This window comes from Meleagris gallopavo, chromosome 6, assembly GCF_905368555.1.
Source record: "Meleagris gallopavo chromosome 6, MGAL_WU_HG_1.1, whole genome shotgun sequence".
In the NCBI taxonomy this organism is placed as follows: Eukaryota; Metazoa; Chordata; class Aves; order Galliformes; family Phasianidae; genus Meleagris; species Meleagris gallopavo.
Window position 1 is genome coordinate 8,012,802 of NC_139409.1, and position 14,363 is coordinate 8,027,164.

Here is a 14,363-nt window from a genome sequence, read left to right on the forward strand (position 1 = left end):
ACAGTGAAATGCTTGCACAGAGATCAGATGGATTTGAAAAAAGCAGATTCTGGAAACCTGCTGTGACTTTTGATTGCTGTGCACATACTAGGTTGCTTTTGATGCAGAGTATTTTTTTAGACACCTACGTGAGTAACTGTTGTTCATACTTCGTAGAGTGGCTGAGTTTTCAAATTATCACATTTCCTCTATAAAACTTATATAGTAAAACTGCAGTTTCATCAACTTAATCCATTACATAATTTCAGTGTCAGTGTTTTAACTGGAAGTAGCCTACTGTTCAGAAATATTGTGGTTTGAAGAGGAAGTTCCCTTCAACAGCCTGTAGTTTTAAGCAGAAACCTTATTAACATTTTAGAAGTATCTTCCCCGTGGTTTCCTTTGACATTAACTTGCTTGTGTCAATAAACACAATTTAGTATTAAAAAGAAATTAAAGGACAAGGAATATCTGTAAAGGCATTGTAATTGACATCTTTGAAGTATGTTTACATCAGTGTAGAAAAATTGGAAATTAATTTTTTTTCAATTGACTGTGAAATTAGATTTTAATTCTGTTTACTTTTGTTTTTGCAAGTTGACAAGTACTCCAACCTAGCTAATCTTGTGTGCACGCATTTTTCCAGAATGGAATAAAGTCAGTGAACATTTTTAGTAGGACTGTTCCTTTTGCCTGAAGAAAAATAGTGATTACTTGCTGCCATTTTATGTAAGCATTGTACTAGCAAAGAGTCGATGTAATCTGCTTTTATTAGAAGAAAGAACGCTTTAACTGTAGGATCCAGTACTGAGATTTGACTGCCCTGAGTGTTTTTTTTTCCCCTTCAGCTAGTAACCTGCTCTGTGGCTGTGAGAAAGGTGCTTAATCTCTCCGTGACTCAGTGATTTGTAAAACGGGTATATGTTCTTCCCTTATGAAGTACTTTATCAATTTTGCATAGGTGATCAGTTAGGATTAGGAATTAAGTGTCACTGTGTACATTTGATGTTTGTTTTATTAAATGTAGTACGTTTGTTCTTGAGCTGAGCGCAAATTTACTTTGACTTGAATGTTTTATCTTGCAGAACTACCTTTCCTTGCTTTGTTACACGTCAAATGCTGCTGTGTTGTTATAATTCACTTGTTTATGTGGAGATGTTGACTCGTAACAGTATAGCAATGGTTAGACAACTTTGCTGACAAGCCATTTGAAAAAGATCAAAGTAGTATTCCAGACTGCAGTATATTCACGCTTTTTCTCATTATAAAAGGAGTCTTTGGGTATGTAAGCACTTGGATTGACTCTTGTTTTGGGATCACCTGATCTTAAGATAGTAGTCAAACAGTCTGCTGGTTGCTCTGCTTCTAAAAACTCTGGAGTTAAAAATATTTTTGGTCGTCTTTCTCCAGACTTTGAACTGAGTGTTTTGTTTGGTTGAATGTAGCAGAAGTGAAAATGTAGGGGAGAGACCTACAAGTGACTGATGCCTTATCTGAAAGAAAGGTTGCCTCTGAGTTCCTGTCTCATCTCGTGGAGACTTGGAAAGTCTTGCCCAGAGAGCCCTTGTGTGCTCCTGTTGTGAGAGCAGCTTCAATCAGAGCAATTACTACTCAGTTGCAAGTCATAAATCCATTGGAAACCAGGTGTTACTAATTTAGGGCTAATGGAGTGACTTGTAACCATGTAATGGTTAATTCTTAAAACCTCTTGCAGACAAATGTAATTGAAGAATGAACGAAGTTGTAATGAACATGTTAGCATATTGGTTTCAGTTCTAAACTGTAAGAAATAATGTAGTACTAAATTGGGTAATGTTGATCAGAACTGAGTTTTCTTGGATGTGGGACAGATTAAATTCACTGAATTCACAGCCCTCAATCTAGATTTTAATATTTCAGGGTAAAGCATATTGTTGAATTATTTTTTACCTAAAGCTTAACTCCTTGTGCTTAGAGAGGAAGTACTAGAAATGACAGGATGGAATTAATCCAGCTGTGTTTTGAACTTATTTGAACATTTAAAGTAATTTCGACTCAAATAAGGAAGTTGTCATTTCTTACTCTATAATGATTCAAGGTGACTTAGTCTTAACAAAATTTGAAAGCTGTAATTTACTAAGTAGGACTGAATAAATAGTAGATATGAGACACGTTAGTAGCTGAGAAATGTGGTAAAGTTGTGCTGACTTGGAAGTTAAAGACTTGAGTTCTGCAGAGGCTTCTATGCTCATGTGAACGAGCTCTCATCAGATGGCTGCATTTAGTAGTAATTCAGACTTCAGCTGTAGTTGATGTCAATGTTTCACCAGGTATTTGAATTAACCTGGAACTGTGCAAGTGCCAACGCAGTGTTTTCTTTAAGCTGTTTAAAGAGGAGATTAAGCTAACATCTTCAGCTGAGTCCTTGTGGCGGTGTTGCTTTAGATATCATCTGCCTTCTATTTAAAGCAGTAAAATGCCTTTCTCTGGCTTCCTGTCCCGGTCACTGTTTCTCAAGTAACAATGTTTGGGGACTAATCTGTTGGAAAGAAAATTGTGGAAGTTTTACTCATAAACTGTTGCATGGATCTCCTGAGTTTTTCACATTTTTCTGACCAACTTGGTAGTTCTTATGGGTGTTCCAATCCAGGTGTGGGACTTTGTTATCCCTCTTGTGTAACACTTGTTGTTTCTGACTGGTGGTGGTTATTTATCTAGGATAATTTTTTCTTCAGTTGCTGTTTTCTGTTAAGAAGAGCAAGATATAATGAAGTTTAAAAAAATATATATATATAAAAAAATGGAGGAGGAGCTTTAAGCACTCTATATGTAGGTTGCTGCTAACTGACTTACAGAGGCCAGATCCTTACTTAGTATGAAACTAACAAAATCATTTGCTTATGAATGGCAGTTCTCAGGAGCTTAGATGATGGTCCAATTCTTTTCATCTCTTATGTGCTTTCACCAGCACATTCTAGTTTGAAATATTCCAAGAAATTGGAATGTTAGATATGCCTGAAGACTTTTCCTTCAAATATTACTTAGTTGTATTTAACTTAACACCAAAAGGATTTTCACTTGTCATTTGTGTGCAGTTTTTTAAGGACATATAAAAATGGACCAAGTGTCATCATGCCAATTTTGGGATAGTGTGTGACCGAGGGAGAATGTTTCCATTGACAAAATTCTTCAGTTGGATACTGGGTGGGGATCCCTGGCATCCAAATTTGGGTGTAGGATGTTTGATGTGAAGAGGGCCTTGTGGAGAACCTGCCTCGCAATGCTTGAGGCAGAAGAGAGGAACGGCGTCTTCAGGTTGGGCTATTTCAGTTCTATCTCTGATGCCATTTGTTATCTGAAACCACTGCAGAGAGAGCAGAGCCTGGGAACTGTGTGCTTTTTGCAAGGAGAATTTTCAGGGAAGTTGGATGAAAACCTATTCAGCTGCAGTTCTTATCCTCCTTACCCTAGCTGTGGTGATCCATTTGAGTTTCAGAGCTAGAACTAGGAATAGTCTGAAGTGACATGAAGCAAAAAATGAAGCTGCACTGTTGTCTGCTGGCTGACTTATGCCAGGAGGGCTTTTGAGATGCACAAAGCTTTTCTTCTTTGATAGGTCACCGTTTAGTGCTCTAGATGCCTTTCAAATAACTGTTGAATTCAAATCTAAAAAAAAATTGAATTGTACGATGTATAAATTGTCTTATTCAATATAAAAATAAGACCTTAGTAGAGCAGCTGTCCTCAGGCCCTAGTGAATATTCTACATATGAGTCTTTTTACTTTCCAAGAGGATTTTTTTTTTTTACATGATTTGCTGTTGGAATTTGCCTTAGAATTTTATTTCAAAATGGTCCTCATCCCAAAAGAACACCTGAATATCTTTTTTTGTTAAACTGCAGAAACCTTAGTAAACATTGTTTACATTTTCACTGAGTTTTCATCTCCAGTATGTCATTGTTGAAAATGGCTGCTGGAGCAGAGAATTGGTTAGCTTTTTTTTGCCAAAGCTGAAATCTTCAGTTTGGCAAATTTTCAGCTTTGAAGTTGTTTGAAATTCAGATACCTAGAAAATATTTCTTTGTTTTAATCTGTGAGAGATGCAGTGCCCAGCTTTTTTTTTGCTGTCATTGATCACTGTACTTAATTTTTGCCATTTGCTTGTAGAATTTATTTTAGCCAAGAAGTATTAATGTTATTTGATTTGTAAGAGAGATGTTAGAATATGATCTACTTTTTTATTTTGTAAATTAGCTCTTGAGCTGACTGTATCTGCCTGTAACACTGTTAGCCAACCTGGTCAGTATAATGGATTTCACAATGTACCTTGGCCTGTGAGTGTATCTTTGCATAAATGCCCCTTCTAGTCTGTGCAAGAAGAAATCTACAGTGCTTTTGGAAGCAAAACTCCTTGCAGTAGTGTTTCATGTTTGTTGTGGAAAATGTATCTAGGAAGCTAATTTTTTTTCCAAAATTCCTAATTTGGTCATGGATTATTACTCCTAAATAAGAGTTTTAGCAACTGTTGCAGAAGCCTTGCTGTGTATTGCCCGGTGCTCATGGTGAGGACAATTTTTAAATGGTTGTGCATCTCAGTACTGGCAGTACTTTTAAACTGATATTTAGGAAGTAATGATTTGCAGTAAGTAACCAGTGTGTGTTTACAACACTATGCATGTTGGAGATAAAACTGTTAATGGAAATAAAAAGCCACTCGTGAAAACGGTTCTCCTACTTTCTCACAATTACCCTGCTTTAGTTATGGCTTTAATATAATGACTAACAGTAAATGAAATTTTCAGTCTATTACTATGTAGCAAGAGCAGATCACAGGTAGTGTAGAAAGCATTTTGTTTTCATTTAACAGGATACATGGTATCAGGTGGTGTTGATTGACATTTCTTGGATAGTGCTTTATACAGCATTTCATGCAAATCATGTTTGAATGAGACTGCTGCATCAAATTACATTTCTTTCAGATTTATAGCCCTTGCAGATGTGAGACAGAGCTTGTTTAGCAGCTAGCAAAAAGCTTTCCTTTTGAACACTTGCTGTTTTCACAACTTGATTGCAAACCTCTATAATTACAGCACTTAAGGTAGTGAAGGAATGATGAGCATTTTCTCTTATCAGATCTATAAGTAGTAGCAAGCAGATGCAGCATGAGAACCCTCCAGCTGTCAAATATTGTCAGGCTGGCATAAAGGGAATGCAGTTTAAAATGCAGGTGACATAATACCCAACATCCTCCATTTGCTAGTGGGCTTCTGATTAATCACGATTACCATACATTATCATACCATCAAATTTAATCATATCAATGAATTCCCATCTGCAGGGGGAGCAGCAGCAGCTAAACATGATGGTAACAGCTATTAAATTTGAGGGAAATAGATGGTCTGTAAATGCAGTAACCCTTTAACTTGTTATGCTAGTTCCAGTGTGCACATACTCTTTAGATATGAAAATCAAACAGAAAACTTGTGCACTTAATTTTTCATAGCTTTTGCCATTTAACTAATTGCAGTGTAAGACTACCAAGGAAATCAGAGTTGCAGAATTAAACTTTTTTTTTTTGTATTCATGACAGTAGATTTTCTACAGTTCAGTCTCAGCCTTAGTACCTGCTAAGCAGAGAACCAGAGAGTAGTTGAGGCTGGAAGGAACCTGGATGTCGGCTTGTCGACCCCCCTACTGCAGCAGGAGCACCTTCAGCTGCTTGTCCAGAACTGTGTCCAGATGGCTTTTGAATATCTTAAAACAGGAAACTACGAACTCTCTGGGCAGCTTGTGCCATGCTCAGTCACCTGAACATTTGAAAAGTTTCAGTTTACATATAAAAGTATATAAATAATATTTTTAATTGTTTTGTATTTGTGTTTAGACTTATACAAATATTTGCATGTACATATTTATATACGTACAGATACATCGGTTTTGATTTATTTGTATGAATGGAGTTTGGACTTGTTAAGCATTATAAGCAAAGCAAAATTTGTTATTGAAGCACACACAAACACATATTAAGGGCATAGTTTCATAGCCATTAATTAGGCACTGTTAAAGACTGTTTTGCAGATGTCAAGATTTCTCTTACAAAGAAATTCAATTACAACATACAATTGACTTCTTACTACAGTGCAGTAAGACTAATCTAGTGCTTAAATACTGAATGTAGAGCTCAAGTGTGTTTGTTAAAATATAGTCCTAGATGATAGTACGGTTTTCTTACTGTGCTGAGAAGTGTCCTTTTGAGGTAAACTCTGGTATATTTGTCATTATAATTAAAAAAAGAAGTCTTATCAATAAACTTTTTTTTTTTTACCTTCTATTCTTTCAGGTCTTGCCATTTACTTTAGCATGTGAATGGAAAAAATGCTTCATTAATGATATAGTACAAAGATGTACTACTAATTTCAGGAAAATGAGTTAATTTAACAGAGTAATACATGTTGACTGTGCCATGCACAAGAAAAAAAATATTTTCAGGCCTTTATCTTCAACATGTGAGCAGAACCTGCAAGTACATGAATAGCTGGGTGTGTAAAGTCCTCTCATCAGTGTTTTTTCAACATTAGAGATGTGTAAAGCATCCCTAAAATGCAATTTCTATACAGAATTATAGATAAGCAATGTTGTAGCTTAACATCTAAATAATCAGATCTGAAATGCCACAAATCGAAGTCTAAGTTTGCTGAAATTATGATATTTTCTGTAAAGCTGTCTTGTTTCTTTCTTTCTTTTTTGATGTAGGGTAATCTGAGCCCTTTTAGTTGAAAGGGGATGAGGAAGCTTCACTGCCCAGGCCAGATCTTTTAGTTTCAAAACAATGTGTTAATCTCACTCTTAACTGCACTGTCAAGCTTAGAATGTCATGTAGAAATTCTGAGTTTGATATCCATCATCTAATGCAATACTGGCCTCTTGAGTTTTGCTTCTAATCATTAGTGATGTGCAGGTCACCGAAATACATCAGGTCAATAAACTCTAACAATACTTCCATGTGATATTCCTTAGTCTCAGAATAAGTTATTCATTTTGTAGGTGTTTTATGCCAGTAGTTGTGAAAGCTGAAGAGGTCCAAAACCTACCATGCTTCTTGGAATTTATCTATTCCTGTTAGATAAGCTAGCTTTCAGCTCAGAAATATGGAAGATTATTTTTATTGCCTCAAGGTGAAATAGTTATAAACATCTTTCTTTTTCGTGAGCATCATCCTGGCACTAATGTCTGTTGCGCTCTTCTTTTCTTTCCTTATGTGTTCTGTGATGTTTCTATTTTGTACTTTATTTTTAAAAGTTAGGACTGTAAAGAGTGGTTACATGTTCTTCTACACCAGACCCTTGGAGAGGGCTATAAACTAAAGAGAAACTGAAGCTCTCAAATGAGTTACTTTTAAACATCAGTTGAAAAAAATCACTTAACTTTGTACTCTGAGCTTTGATTTTTCTCTACCCTCAAGCAGTGCAGCCTGCTACAACTTCATACTGTTTCTAGCACCTATGTCTCTTTGCTGTAGACACTCTTTCTTCATCCATACAAAAGGAGTGGATGGGAGTTTGGTTCTTCTGCACATCAGTGCTTTAGAATTTAAAGCCAAAGCTGGGATTCTGTCAACGGTATCTTTCCTGTGCCTGCATTTCTTTTTGGAGCATCTTCTGAGAATTATTTGTGAGTGGGACTACTTGTTCAGGTGATTTTCATTTTGTGACTTCCATACCATAGTAATAGAGAAGATGAGAGTCCAGGAAGCCTATCTACTGAGTGACCTATCCATTTGTTCTTTCCGGACTCTTCCACTGTGTGGTGTCTTTATAAAAACACACTGAAATTCTGAGCATTTTTACCTCCATTTGCAACATGAGCAAGTCTGCGCTTGATGTGTTAGGGGAGGTGCACCAAAACTTACTGGAAAGGAATTTACTCTTCATATGCAGGGAGTTTAATTTAGTCTCCTGAACTGTTTGGGTTGATCGCAACATGCTAAAGAACGAGTTAACCATCCTGCTTCTTTGTTGACCGTATCCTTTAGTTTCTTGATTGTGAGCTGGCCTAAACAACAAGCAATTTGTGTCTTCCTCCTTCCTTGGACTTGTTTCCCATGATGGTTGGATTCTATGTTGAAGCCTTAAGCACTGTGATTTTCCATACAGATTTTGTATGAAAATCCTGTTTTAAGATCACTTGTACTTCAGTGTCCCAATGGACTTTCTTATCTCCTGGAACTGTGCAGTGTCGAAGAGAAGCTTGTTCAAGTTACATGGCACATTTTAATATTAAAAATTAATTTTGGGATGGTTTACAGAAGTAATCAAACTGTTCTTTTTCAAACTGAGTTTACCTTAACATTAGAATCTGTGCTGTCCATGTACAAGAACTAGCAGTTGTTTCATTCTTAAATTTCACTGAATCATTTATTTTCTGTATACTATGCTCTGTAGGTCAAAATACTTTGAAACTTGTGTGTATAAAACTACAGATTGTATAATTATACTGTAAGTTTCTACTTGAAGAATTTTAAACTATATTAAAGATGCATGGAGGAGGGTTTCTTACACAAGAGGATGAAAAGTCAGTTCCTAGCACTGGAAGGTAGGCATTTTAGGAAGGCTTTTCAAAAAGTCTAGTAGCTGTTGAAATAAGAGGATTAACATCTTGTGACAGATGGCTATAGTTTTAATTGTCATAGGTTATAGTGGTCATTATTCTTTGCATTTAAACCATATAAGAAGAATTAACTGAGTGGCCCTGCTTAACTGTCAATGGGCTTCTCTTAGTTCTTTGCATTTTAAGTGAGATTAATAAATGAAAACATGTTGTAGAGGCAGGGTGTAATTTATTGAAAGATTCATGAAGTTTCAATGACATTGTTAAGGTATTTAATTAGTCTCGTGGAAAAAAAAGTGGAGTGACCCTTTTAGAGAAGCTGATAAGTCATATAATAGCTCTTAGATCCTCTTTATTCCTTGCTTTATAAGATTAACTTTGTGCTAAGCAATTTATGCTAAGTTTTCCCTTTTATTGGTAACCAAAGTTATCTGTGCTTCATGAATAGATTATTAGAGATAACATCATGTAATTAACAAGAGATGCAGAAAAGTAAAAGTACAATTTGTGTAAGAATTGTATGAGAGAGAATGTTAATTTCTTAACTAGGAAGGATATTTAAAGGGATAAAAGGAAAGCAAAATAGTGCAGTTCTTTGGAAGGATTAAAGTAACCTTATCTCATGTTCTTTCAGAAGGTAGGATTGCCTCAGCGTGAGAGTCATGTTCAATGAGCTATTCACAGCTCTAATGAATTGTAGACAAGTTTGCATTGCATTTTTTTTTCCAAAAGTGATTGATAACATGCGAGTTAATTGAATAATGGAAGTAAAAGAAGAAGTTGTGTAATGTGCATGGAAAATTGTATAAAAAGTCAATTTGAAGTATTGTAAATCATAGCACGATGGGGAGAAAGTGTGGATAGACTTTTTTATTGTCAGGATCAACTTTACAAAATTGAAGATTTAAGACAATAAAATACCTGTCAGTAGTACTTCACAGGGTGATTATGTGCTTTGAAGTATTTTTAGAATGTCTGTGATTGTGTCTCTTAAGAAATCCACACAGAACCCCATTTCCAGTGTAGCTTTCATTGAGATCTAAGTTCTTGCATTTGCAAAAAAAAGATGCATAAAACTTTATGAAGCAAAATGATGCTAGGATAAACTAAATGGTAGAAATGAGCACTTGCATTCCTGAAGAATCGAGAAGTCTGGCACAAAATTACTTTGATAGCTTAAGAAAAATCTGCATTTCAGTACATTGCTTTCATTGCTTGATCATTAATGTATTTTTTTTTTTTTTTGGCTCACACAAAAGAGCATATTGCAGAAAGTACATACTAAATTATCAATAATAATGATGCTAAATCAAAAATAGTAACACTGAATAATTAATCTGATAATGATGAGAAAGGGAAGCCTCTCCTAAAAAGCTGCAGTCTGTGCTCTTCTGGTTCTTTCTCATGCAGATGCTCGGTAACTCAATCTTCAGAACCCCTGTCCGTATGACTCAGAGGCAGCCCTGTGGGGTCTTGCTGGGAAGGCACATAAATATTTTGTCCCTTCCCCCAGTGTCACAGTTGGCCCCAGTTTGGGACTGGAAGTTAAATTTTACAGCCTTGACTGACTGTCTGAATTTGCAGTTCTCTCTTGCATTTCAGCTGAGCAATTTCACTTGAAAATAGGTGGTTTTGAACTGCGTGGTGTTTAAGTAGTTTCCAAAAATGTATCATATGGAGAGGTAGTAGTTAAAGTGATTTTTTTTTCTTTTTTTTGTGATAATAGTTAAAATGATTTTTTTTGTAGGGAGGCTTAGTGTGTGTATTGAATAGTTGCTTGTTATTTGAAACTGTCTGCATAGCAAAACCATGAAAAATGGAGGTAACTACTGTGCATATAAAGATTTATTATGCATCTATGTTACAGTACGCTTACTTTATCAAAAATAGACCATTATGAAAACTGGCTTATGCACCTGCTCTTCATTAATTTTTGAAGTTAAATAACTGCGTGGTCTTTCTTACAAAATACCAGCGGTCACTTGGGGATTATTTGTAGCAAATACTTGCTGAATGTAGAGTTTAGTGCTAATGGTAAAATAATCCTCTCTGAGAATTATAGTTTGACTGCTGTTAAGAAGGAAAAAAGCAACCTCAGACCTTAATCAGTAGAAAACTGCTACATCACTTTGTACAATTTTTAGGACAGAATGTAGCATAAATAAAGTTGAAGTTGTAGTATGAGTGTATTCCTAGAAATTGACAAAAAGAAATATGATGGTATTTCAGAATAATGGATGAGTACCTCAAAACTTGGAAAAATATTCACTATATTTTGCCTTTCTTTTTTTTTTAAATGTTTATGCTTGGAAGTAATAACTCTGATACACATGATACACATGTAGCGTGTGAAATTACTCCACTGCTGGAGCTTTCCTGAATGCTGGAAACAAAAGAAAAATCTCAGCAACATAAAAGCTGAAAATAGAGACTTCTCCCCAACTGTATTACAGTGATTTGTGGGCAGAATTTTAATTCTCTTTTTAGGAGTACTAAAAGAAATGCTGGTTTAGAAAAAAGAAGTGGAGGTCAGACATTTTTTCCTGACGTTAGAAGGAAGCAAATCGAACTAATTTCTGTTTTTAGAAGCAAATATTGATAATTCATTTTTCTGCAAATAGCAAATGACTTTGCAATTAACTTTCTGTGATTGGCCTTTGGTTATCAGCCAAGAAATGTGATTAGTCATAATTTACAAGTTCTTTAAAATGCCTCGTACAGATGTTCAAATCTGCAGGTGATCAAATAAGTGAGTATTGCTTAATGATACTCTATTGTCTTTATAGCATGCTGCTTTTACTATACATATGCTGGCATATACTTCTGTGGCTTCCCCACACTGAAAACTTTTTGATTGAAAACAAAGCAAAAAAACCCCACCATCTCAGTTCCATTGTGCATGGATAAGTGCTGTGGCAGGGAAGGGTCATTGCTTTAGTAATCACATACGACACCTCAGTATTAATGATTTCTGACAGAGACAACTCCTGCACATTGCAGGATATAGAAGGGATTTTCATGTTATTTTAAATGTAAGGTAGAGAAAGAGGGTTGGCTTTAGGATTCAGGAATGCTATTATTAAAAACTTACTAGCTTCTGAGTTTAACAACATTAAGTGGAGGGGGAACCCAGCATTCTGAACTGTGAGGAAGAGGCTGATAAGGAAGAATTAAAATTGTTTCCTTCGTGGTCTGATTTTTGTTGAACTGTTTTGGAGTTTTGACCCAAATGTGTGCTGTAGGATTTACTTTCTGAGGTATACTGTGAACAAAACCAGAGCAGCAGTGAATTTCAGTGCATCTTAATGGGATTTGCTTTTTTTCTGCAGTTTAAAGTCAATAAAAGTAGATGAGAGGTTGTATTTGATTCTAATGTCGTTGACACCTTTGCATCTGTGGGAAGCTTGGTACCAGTATTGCTTACACTTGTGGCAGTAAAATACCTTGCTGGTTGGTGGTGTCTGTAACTCTGTAATTACTCCATACTCTCCTTTTTGTTCTAAGTGTGACATTTTCTGATCTAAAATACCTTAAAGTTTTAGAAGTGAATAAAGTTTATTTCAGAAATGTTGAAACTTGTTTATGGTGGGAAATATAAATCTGCTCTCAGTGTGCATAGCATTATCAGACTTCTGTGGTTTAAGCTAATATGTTCTGCTGGTTATCTGCCTCATTTGGAATTGTTTTGCTTTGAAATTATCCCAAGACTTCCATTCTGAGACTGAAGTGCTTTCACTGTAAGGGTGAAACAGTGGAAAATACAGTTTTGTCCAAGGAATTGTGTTTTATGGTTGCTCCGTTTAAAAAAAAAATATATATATATATATATATATATATTTATTTATATATATATTTGCCTAAATAGAGGCTGTTTCAATATTTTGAGACCTGTGTGAGATTCAGCAGCAATGTCAGCAATTTCCATTCAGATGTGATTTAGGGCTGCTTTGGAATGAGGTGCATCCAGTCATAATAATGAGGGTGCAGGATGTCAGGAGAAGGAAGTCTGCTGGGAGGAGGTGTTTATTTAAAATACAGATATAGAATCTCTTTTTTCCCAGTGTGCTCTCATTTTCTTCTCCTTCCCAAGCAAGAAAAAGAGAGGAAATGGCCTGTACTAAGTGCACAGGCAGGAGAGTCTGAGTCTGCATTGGCCAAATGGCAGCTCTTGATGGACTACCACAAGACAGGAGCAGCTGCTCGTGGTACAGAGCTGGGATTGGGAACCAGTGATACTGGCGAGGATGGCAGAATGTGTCTGAAGATCAAGTAGGATTAGGAGAAAACTAATTGGAAATACTGTTTAGAAGACTCTAGAGTTTCAAAGTAAAGCACTCAGAAAATAGGAGAAAAGCAGGTCACCTGCCTGAATTTTCTTCCCTCCCTAGGTGATATATGCTCATGGGACTGTGTGCTGTAAATAAGAAGTAAGATAAAAACCACCCCGTGTTGTGAAAACTGCCCAGGTGAACTGGTTTCTCCCCTGCCTCTGTTGGAACATCTGTATGCATTATGCAGCAACTAACAACTAACTGTCAGTTGGTTTGCTGGTGGCCTCCCTTGGGCTGTGTGGTTTGTGGGAACGCTGTGTATTCCCAGTGACTGTAAGAGCTGTGCTTTAATATGCTTTTGTCCCCAAGGCTTTCAAGATGAGGGACTGCCTTTAAGCCTAGTTTGAAAGGACCTTTGGTAGCTCCTGTGCGCAGTGATGATACAGATGTGTTTGGGAGCAAGGGGTCAGCATCCTTAAAGTTGGGCAGGCAGCCGGTGCTGTTCTCTTCAACTTGAGGGAAGGGCTGTACAGTTGAACAGGCTGGTTCAGCTAAACCTGGTTTGGTTTTGATGGGACAAATAAATGTCTCCATCCCAAACACTTCCCTCTTCCTCCAACTGCAACTGCTTGCAGACAGCCTTGGAAATTTGAAGGTCTTGGTGTTTTCTGTGGGTAACTGCCACTAAGTAGTATGTACGTTACAAAGACTGTCATGCTTGAGTGTAAAATGATGTCTTTTCACTAAATGAAATACCCACAGGAGACTGGCTGACTAGGAGCACTGGCAGCAGGATATAGAACCTTTAATCTCTGAGTGATAAAGTATTTACAGCTGATGGCTGTATAATGACATGAAATATGTAGTCTCGCTTCCAAATGAGGTCTTAGTATTTCAGATATCCCCTCTTAGATGTTTTCAAGAAGGCCACAGATTTAATATTGGTTTGATGCTCAATGATACTCTCATCATATATATTTCTGGTCCTTGTAAATCCCAGCTGTAGCTTATTGCAGAGTATTGAGAAGCAGCTTTGCTTTGTGCTGCTTTGGTGAACAGACTTCAGTAGCCAGGGCAAATACTTGGTTTTGCTGTGCAAGAAATTTTTAAACCAAAATGCTGATATTTTTGCTGTACAAATAGGATAGGGTGAGACTACGTATTTGTTTAGTTATGGCAGCCTGTTGGATAAATAATAAACCTTTGCTGATGACTGTAATTCAGTTCAGCAGGGAGTGTGTGCTCTGAGATCTGCTTATCTTCAGCAATGGCAAGTTTTAGGGTTTTAGATGAACACCAGATGGAGATAGAGCAGATGCCACCACTAATTTCAAAATTGTATTAAGTGGAAAACAAGAACGTGCTTAGATATTATGTTCATTGCTTATTTGATTTACTCATACATAATAAGGAAATGTTTGTGAATATAATGGTTTATGTGAGGCATGGCTTTTCTGTTATCAGAGGCTGTCAACGTCCTTTGTTAACCTTTGATATAAAAGAAGAAATGGTAATAGTGTAAGTTAC

At 36.4% G+C, this 14,363-nt stretch overlaps 1 protein-coding gene across 6 annotated transcripts in view; it reads left to right on the forward strand.

Moving 5' to 3' along the window:
• The window catches only part of RBM33 (RNA binding motif protein 33), a 93,974-nt gene that overhangs the window by 37,909 nt on the left and 41,702 nt on the right, over nt 1–14,363 (forward strand). The gene's annotated exons all lie outside the window — the stretch shown is intronic.